This window comes from Ranitomeya variabilis, chromosome 6 (assembly GCF_051348905.1).
Source record: "Ranitomeya variabilis isolate aRanVar5 chromosome 6, aRanVar5.hap1, whole genome shotgun sequence".
NCBI lineage: Eukaryota > Metazoa > Chordata > Amphibia > Anura > Dendrobatidae > Ranitomeya > Ranitomeya variabilis.
In genome coordinates, this window is record NC_135237.1 from 11,517,322 (window position 1) to 11,526,897 (window position 9,576).

The window sequence follows — 9,576 nt, forward strand, 5'->3', positions numbered from 1 at the left end:
TAGGGGGGAGTGCTGCCTTATATACAGTATCTGCCTATAGGGGGGAGTGCTGCCTTATATACAGGATCTGCCTATGGGGGGAGAGTGCTGCCTTATACACAGGATCTGCCTATAGGGGGAGTGCTGCCTTATATACAGGATCTGCCTATAGGGGGGGAGTGCTGCCTTATATACAGGATCTGCCTATAGGGGGGAGTGCTGCCTTATTCTACAGTATCTGCCTATAGGGGGGAGTGCTGCCTTATATACAGGATCTGCCTATGGGGGGAGTGCTGCCTTATTCTACAGTATCTGCCTATAGGGGGGTGCTGCCTTATATACAGGATGTGCCTATGGGGGGAGTGCTTCCTTATATAAAGGATCTGCCTATAGGGGGGAGTGCTGCCTTATTCTACAGTATCTGCCTATAGGGGGGGAGTGCTGCCTTATATACAGGATCTGCCTATGGGGGGGAGTGCTGCCTTATTCTACAGTATCTGCCTATAGGGGGGAGTGCTGCCTTATTCTGCTGTATCTGCCTATGGGGGGGGAGTGCTGCCTTATTCTACAGGATCTGCCTATGGGGGGGAGTGCTGCCTTATTCTACAGGATCTGCCTATGGGGGAGTGCTGCCTTATTCTACAGGATCTGCCTATAAGGGGGAGTGCTGCCTTATTCTACGGGATCTGCCTATGCAGGGGAGTGCTGCCTTATACACAGGATCTGCCTATGGGGGGGAGTGCTGCCTTATTCTACAGGATCTGCCTATAGGGGGGAGTGCTGCCTTATACACAGGATCTGCCTATAGGGGGGGAGTGCTGCCTTATTCTACAGTATCTGCCTATAAGGGGGGAGTGCTGCCTTATATACAGGATCTGCCTATAGGGGGGAGTGCTGCCTTATATACAGGATCTGCCTATGGGGGGAGTGCTGCCTTATACACAGGATCTGCCTATGGGGGGAGTGCTGCCTTATATACAGGATCTGCCTATAGGGGGGAGTGCTGCCTTATATACAGTATCTGCCTATAGGGGGGAGTGCTGCCTTATATACAGGATCTGCCTATGGGGGGAGAGTGCTGCCTTATACACAGGATCTGCCTATAGGGGGAGTGCTGCCTTATATACAGGATCTGCCTATAGGGGGGGAGTGCTGCCTTATATACAGGATCTGCCTATAGGGGGGAGTGCTGCCTTATTCTACAGTATCTGCCTATAGGGGGGAGTGCTGCCTTATATACAGGATCTGCCTATGGGGGGGAGTGCTGCCTTATTCTACAGTATCTGCCTATAGGGGGGTGCTGCCTTATATACAGGATGTGCCTATGGGGGGAGTGCTTCCTTATATACAGGATCTGCCTATAGGGGGGAGTGCTGCCTTATTCTACAGTATCTGCCTATAGGGGGGGAGTGCTGCCTTATATACAGGATCTGCCTATGGGGGGGAGTGCTGCCTTATTCTACAGTATCTGCCTATAGGGGGGAGTGCTGCCTTATTCTGCTGTATCTGCCTATGGGGGGGGAGTGCTGCCTTATTCTACAGGATCTGCCTATGGGGGGGAGTGCTGCCTTATTCTACAGGATCTGCCTATGGGGGAGTGCTGCCTTATTCTACAGGATCTGCCTATGGGGGGAGTGCTGCCTTATTCTACAGGATCTGCCTATGGGGGGGGGAGTGCTGCCTTATTCTACAGGATCTGCCTATGCAGGGGAGTGCTGCCTTATTCTGCTGTATCTGCCTATGGGGGGGGAGTGCTGCCTTATTCTACAGGATCTGCCTATGGGGGGGAGTGCTGCCTTATTCTACAGGATCTGCCTATGGGGGAGTGCTGCCTTATTCTACAGGATCTGCCTATGGGGGGAGTGCTGCCTTATTCTACAGGATCTGCCTATGGGGGGGGGAGTGCTGCCTTATTCTACAGGATCTGCCTATGCAGGGGAGTGCTGCCTTATTCTACAGGATCTGCCTTTGGGGGTGCTGCCTTATTCTACCGGACCTGCCTATGGGGGGTGCTGCCTTATACTACAGGGTCTGCCTGTAGGGGTGCTGCCTTGTGCTATATTGAGGACTATTTGGCACATTATACTATATGGAGGTTATCTATGGGGCCATCATACAGTGTGGGGATTACAGTGTTGGAGCCATCAAACAGTTTGAAGGCTACTAACGGGTCAGTATACTGTGTGGGTGGTCCTATACAGTTAGGGGGCATTATACTGTGTATAGGGGAGCTGTACAGGGGGGAGACTCAGGACATTATTAAATGTAAAGTGGGCACTTATTGTAATAGGGGAAATCAGGTTACTGTGACTATCAAAGGGGCACACAGAGGGCACTATTATTTTCTAGGGGGCAAAATGTGGGCTCTGGTTTCTACGGCACTTGCACCCGGCATTACTATATTATAGAGGGGTGCTTTAGAATTTAGAGGGTACAGAGAACCACAGAGTAGGGGCAGTAATAGGGTCACATACGGCAGCAGAGGCTCAGTATTGGGGTATCAGGTGCAGTAATAGGGACACATACGGCAGCAGCGGCTCAGTATTGGGGTATCAGGGGCAGTAATAGGGACACATACGGCAGCAGCGGCTCAGTATTGGGGTATCAGGGGCAGTAATAGGGACACATACGGCAGCAGCGGCTCAGTATTGGGGTATCAGGTGCAGTAATAGGGACACATACGGCAGCATTGGCTCAGTATTGGGGTATCAGGTGCAGTAATAGGGACACATGGCAGCAGCGGCTCAGTATTGGGGTATCAGGTGCAGTAATAGGGACACATACGGCAGCAGCGGCTCAGTATTGGGGTATCAGGTGCAGTAATAGGGACACATACGGCAGCAGCGGCTCAGTATTGGGGTATCGGGCAGTAATAGGGACACATACGGCAGCAGTGGCTCAGTATTGGGGTATCAGGTGCAGTAATAGGGACACATAAGGCAGCAGCGGCTCAGTATTGGGGTATCAGGTGCAGTAATAGGGACACATACGGCAGCAGCGGCTCAGTATTGGGGTATCAGGTGCAGTAATAGGGACACATATGGCAGCAGCGGCTCAGTATTGGGGTATCGGGGCAGTAATTGGGACACATACGGCAGCAGCGGCTCAGTATTGGGGTATCGGGGCAGTAATAGGGACACATACGGCAGCAGCGGCTCAGTATTGGGGTATCAGGGGCAGTAATAGGGACACATACGGCAGCAGCGGCTCAGCATTGGGGTATCAGGGGCAGTAATAGGGACACATACGGCAGCAGCTGCTCAGTATTGGGGTATCAGGGGCAGTAATAGGGACACATACGGCAGCAGCGGCTCAGTATTGGGGTATCAGGGGCAGTAATAGGGACACATACGGCAGCAGCGGCTCAGCATTGGGGTATCAGGGGCAGTAATAGGGACACATACGGCAGCAGCTGCTCAGTATTGGGGTATCAGGGGCAGTAATAGGGACACATACGGCAGCAGCGGCTCAGTATTGGGGTATCAGGTGCAGTAATAGGGACACATACGGCAGCAGCGGCTCAGTATTGGGGTATCAGGGGCAGTAATAGGGACACATACGGCAGCAGCGGCTCAGTATTGGGGTATCAGGGGCAGTAATAGGGACACATACGGCAGCAGCGGCTCAGTATTGGGGTATCGGGCAGTAATAGGGACACATACGGCAACAGCGGCTCAGTATTGGGGTATCAGGGGCAGTAATAGGGACACATACGGCAGCAGAGGCTCAGTATTGGGGTATCAGGTGCAGTAATAGGGACACATACGGCAGCAGCGGCTCAGTATTAGGGTATCAGGGGCAGTAATAGGGACACATACGGCAGCAGCGGCTCAGTATTGGGGTATCAGGTGCAGTAATAGGGACACATACGGCAGCAGTGGCTCAGTATTGGGGTATCAGGGGCAGTAATAGGGACACATACGGCAGCAGCGGCTCAGTATTGGGGTATCAGGGGCAGTAATAGGGACACATACGGCAGCAGCTGCTCAGCATTGGGGTATCAGGGGCAGTAATAGGGACACATACGGCAGCAGCTGCTCAGCATTGGGGTATCAGGGGCAGTAATAGGGTCACATACGGCAGCAGCGGCTCAGTATTGGGGTATCAGGTGCAGTAATAGGGACACATATGGCAGCAGCTGCTCAGCATTGGGGTATCAGGTGCAGTAATAGGGACACATATGGCAGCAGCTGCTCAGCATTGGGGTATCAGGGGCAGTAATAAGGACACATACGGCAGCAGCGGCTCAGTATTGGGGTATCAGGGGCAGTAATAGGGACACATACGGCAGCAGCGGCTCAGTATTGGGGTATCAGGTGCAGTAATAGGGACACATACGGCAGCAGCTGCTCAGCATTGGGGTATCAGGGGCAGTAATAAGGACACATACGGCAGCAGCGGCTCAGTATTGGGGTATCAGGGGCAGTAATAGGGACACATATGGCAGCAGCTGCTCAGCATTGGGGTATCAGGTGCAGTAATAGGGACACATACGGCAGCAGCTGCTCAGCATTGGGGTATCAGGGGCAGTAATAAGGACACATACGGCAGCAGCGGCTCAGTATTGGGGTATCAGGGGCAGTAATAGGGACACATACGGCAGCAGCTGCTCAGTATTGGGGTATCAGGTGCAGTAATAGGGTCACATACGGCAGCAGCGGCTCAGTATTGGGGTATCAGGTGCAGTAATAGGGACACATACGGCAGCAGCGGCTCAGTGTTGGGGTATCAGGGGCAGTAATAGGGACACATACGGCAGCAGCGGCTCAGTATTGGGGTATCAGCAGGATGAGGAGTTTGTGCAGGTTGGGAATAGATGGTGATGGCTGGAATGTGAGAAGAGAAATGTGTCTTTGTTGTATTCCCTGCAGCTGAGTCCTGGCCAGAAGAAGTTGTCATGTCGGTCTGGGCCAGATGGAAAAGACGGGAAAAGTGACGATTCCATCATAAAGAACGTCAACGGTAAGTCACCTGCCATCTGTGACTGTGGTGCATTGGTGTGATCTCTTATATGTTCTGTAGGACTGGTATCTACCACTGACCATATGGCAGTAATATCCATGTTGGTCGTTATATAGAGATTATCTTCAGTAATAGCGCGGTCATCTGCTGAGGTCTCCTCCACTGTTAGGGTGTGTCATCGAGTTGTAATCAAGGTTACCTGGTTAGGTGCCCACTCAGAAGCTTCGCCCCCCCCCTGGACCAAAACCCTAGCTACGCCTCTGTCACCGTCCCTTACATATCGGATATATTTTATCACATTCGGTCCTTGATCAATTGGTTTGTTGCTGTTGCTGTAGGTCACCATGAGTACTGTTGGCTTCCTACAAAACATTTTAAAGGCTATGAAACAATTCCACACAGATAATAGAATTATTAAAATAGCCATTACCAATACTGGATAAATTAACCAATTCAACATTTGCTCTGCAGAAGAATTTCTTATATTAATATCAATATTTTATATAAGGAGTCATCACATTTGATTGATTTTTTTCACAAAGCATTTTGCACAATACATGATTATCTTAATACTTATATATATTAAAACAATAAGCAATATAACTTGAAAAGCGCCTTGTAAAATTCCCACTAACCATCCCCCGATACCTTGGAACCAATTAGTAGGATTAAAAAAAAAAAGTATTGGACCACCAACTATCTCTATTCTCATTATTATCTCTTTGGTATTTTTCTCTTGGTCGTGTAAATGAGAATCTATGTAATGACAGCAAGCAGGACCTATAATTTGACACATTCCTCCTTGCGCAGCAGTAAGATAATCAAGCACTAAGGTATGTTGGTTGGTAACTATTACCAATTGTTGCTGCACAGGAACAGTATTCAATATCTCCAATATTGCATATCTTTGATCATCTAAATAATCTGTGGATTCTACTAATTTATCCCACATTTGCATAATCATTGGATGTACAAACCGAGTACTAAAGATTGTATTTTTTACTTCCATTTGCACTACATGAGGTCGTCCTGATTCCCTAGGTTTATTATCTGCCGCTCTTTTGAATATCATATGGTTAGGTAATACCCCAGCATCTGTTTATATGGCACAATAAATGTAGCAGGCGTCAGTCTAGCCAACGTACAACTTCCCTTAATTCCTACCAGAAGCCATTTATATGCATTACTTCCACATATCCAATACATTCCATTAGGAAGATCCCATAAAGCTGAATGTTGTAATACCAACCGATGAACTAAATCGATAAAGATACTAACATTTGACATCATTCACCAACCAGGACTTTGTCCTCTAGGACTACAATAACCTGCATTAGGATTAACACATGTTCTTTCGCCTTTTGTATACTCAGACGATTCATCACACATCAAACTTCCAGGTATATTACTACAAGTATCATTAGTTGAGAAATATGTCGGAGCACATATATTATATATTTAACTGACTACTAAACTGTGTCAGTATAATCAAAGACTCCTAGGGATACATGTATGAAATTAGAACAATTGGAGTCAGCCAATGATATTAAATAAACCAAAACAATTTAATGAACATAGTAATGGAGCACCCCCAGACACAGGGCCGCGGAATACTCGGTACCGGGTCTCTCTTCTGCGGTTCTGGCGATGTCACGGTGGCTAGACCCCGGTCCCTGCTAAGGGGCGTCCAATGAAAGGTGTAGGTGGTGGTGTGCGGTGCACGTGACGATGAATAACGAGGACACAGGGTTGCAGTCTCTTTACCTCTTTACTGAAGGCTTCAGGATCCTCAATCCAGAGCACTGCTAACCGAGCTGGCTGAGACCGGCCGGTCCAATGGCACATCAAGAGTTCCCTTTGCAGGTGGAAATCGGTGCCTACCAACTAGCGCTGTGTGTTGTAGTCCTTCCCTGTTGAGCACCACAGGATAGTCCTCACAACTGTTGTGTCTGTTTCTAATGTTCCCTCACAACTGATTCTGATGTTCTCCGTCCCCCAAATGATTTGGCTAGGACGCACCCATATGACGAGTAGGCCTGGAGTTCTTTCGGGACCCTAGAGTCGCCCCTCTCCCACTGTTGTCCCCCATGTCTTCATAGGTGATGTATGTGAGACAGCCCGCCTGTAACTGACTGTCCTGCCTCTGTTTGAAGTAATACTTGAAGTCAATTACTTCCTCGGCGTTCTGGCCACCGGCTACGCGCCTCAGTAGGATGTTGCCTCAGTCTAACAGCACGACTCCTACTGGCTTTATCTCCTTGTTGCTTTCATCTCGTTTCTCACTTGTCACAATGAACCTCGCTTCTTTTCCTTCCTTTGGGTACCGACGCAATGAAGTGCAGGCGCGGTCCCGTAACGTTCTTCCTAGTTCGCTAGGTCTCTGCCAGGATCCCACCCCTGACAGGGACCCTTCTGAGTCTCTCCCCGCAACACCCTCTGCCACAGGATGTTGCCTGTTCAATCCCCAGTCAGCTTCTCTCTAACTTTCGGTCCAACCCCCAGTTTTACCAGATTGTGAGGAGTGGCCTAATACATAGTGCCCTTAGCTCCCCCTGGAGGCCTGACTATGAAATGTATTGGTGTCTGTGATACCTGGTCAGGTGAACTCCTTAGATGCCATCAGACGTACCAGCACTCCCCTTAGCGGCGGAGCGCCAATACTGCAACGACCAGGACTCTGGGGCGCTGCACTCCCCCCCCGGTTAAATCCAGTACTCCCGGTGTTATGGTTCTCAATGGCAAGAGAACATAGCCCAGCAAACATAAGAACTAGCTCTTGGAAGGATGGAAACTAAACTGACCATGAACTAAACCTGCCGCACAACTAACAGTAGCCGGGTAGCGTTGCCTGCGTTTTATCCCTAGACGCCCAGCGCCGGCCGGAGGACTAACTAATCCTGGCAGAGGAAAATATAGTCCTGGCTCACCTCTAGAGAAATTTCCCCGAAAGGCAGACAGAGGCCCCCACATATATTGGCGGTGATTTTAGATGAAAATGACAAATGTAGTATGAAAATAGGTTTAGCAAAATTGAGGTCCGCTTACTCGATAGCAGGAAGACAGAAAGGGCACTTTCATGGTCAGCTGAAAACCCTATCAAAATACCATCCTGAAATTACTTTAAGACTCTAGTATTAACTCATAACATCAGAGTGGCAATTTCAGATCACAAGAGCTTTCCAGACACAGAAACGAAACTACAGCTGTGAACTGGAACAAAATGCAAAAACAAACGAGGACTAAAGTCCAACTTATCTGGGAGTAGTCTAGCAGCAGGAACATGCACAGAAAGGCTTCTGATTACAATGTTGACCGGCATGGAAGTGACAGAGGAGCAAGGCTAAATAGCGACTCCCACATCCTGATGGGAACAGGTGAACAGAGGGGATGATGCACACCAGTTCAATTCCACCAGTGGCCACCGGGGGAGCCCAAAATCCAATTTCACAACAGTACCCCCCCCTCAAGGAGGGGGCACCGAACCCTCACCAGAACCACCAGGGCGATCAGGATGAGCCCTATGAAAGGCACGGACCAGATCGGAGGCATGAACATCAGAGGCAGTCACCCAAGAATTATCCTCCTGACCGTATCCCTTCCATTTGACCAGATACTGGAGTTTCCGTCTGGAAACACGGGAGTCCAAGATTTTTTCCACAACGTACTCCAACTCGCCCTCAACCAACACCGGAGCAGGAGGCTCAACGGAAGGCACAACCGGTACCTCATACCTGCGCAATAATGACCGATGAAAAACATTATGAATAGAAAAAGATGCAGGGAGGTCCAAACGGAAGGACACAGGGTTAAGAATCTCCAATATCTTGTACGGGCCAATGAACCGAGGCTTAAACTTGGGAGAAGAAACCCTCATAGGGACAAAACGAGAAGACAACCACACCAAGTCCCCAACACAAAGCCGAGGACCAACCCGACGCCGGCGGTTGGCAAAAAGCTGAGTCTTCTCCTGGGACAACTTCAAATTGTCCACTACCTGCCCCCAAATCTGATGCAACCTCTGCACCACAGCATCCACTCCAGGACAATCCGAAGATTCCACCTGACCAGAAGAAAATCGAGGATGAAACCCCGAATTACAGAAAAAGGGAGACACCAAGGTGGCAGAGCTGGCCTGATTATTGAGGGCAAACTCCGCTAAAGGCAAAAAAGCAACCCAATCATCCTGATCTGCAGACACAAAACACCTCAAATATGTCTCCAAGGTCTGATTCGTCCGCTCGGTCTGGCCATTAGTCTGAGGATGGAAAGCAGACGAGAAAGACAAATCTATGCCCATCCTAGCACAGAATGCTCGCCAAAATCTAGACACGAATTGGGTACCTCTGTCAGAAACGATATTCTCCGGAATACCATGCAAACGGACCACATTTTGAAAAAACAGAGGAACCAACTCGGAAGAAGAAGGTAACTTAGGCAGGGGAACCAAATGGACCATCTTAGAGAAACGATCACACACCACCCAAATGACAGACATCTTCTGAGAAACAGGAAGATCCGAAATAAAATCCATCGAGATGTGCGTCCAGGGCCTCTTCGGGATAGGCAAGGGCAACAACAATCCACTAGCCCGAGAACAACAAGGCTTGGCCCGAGCACAAACGTCACAAGACTGCA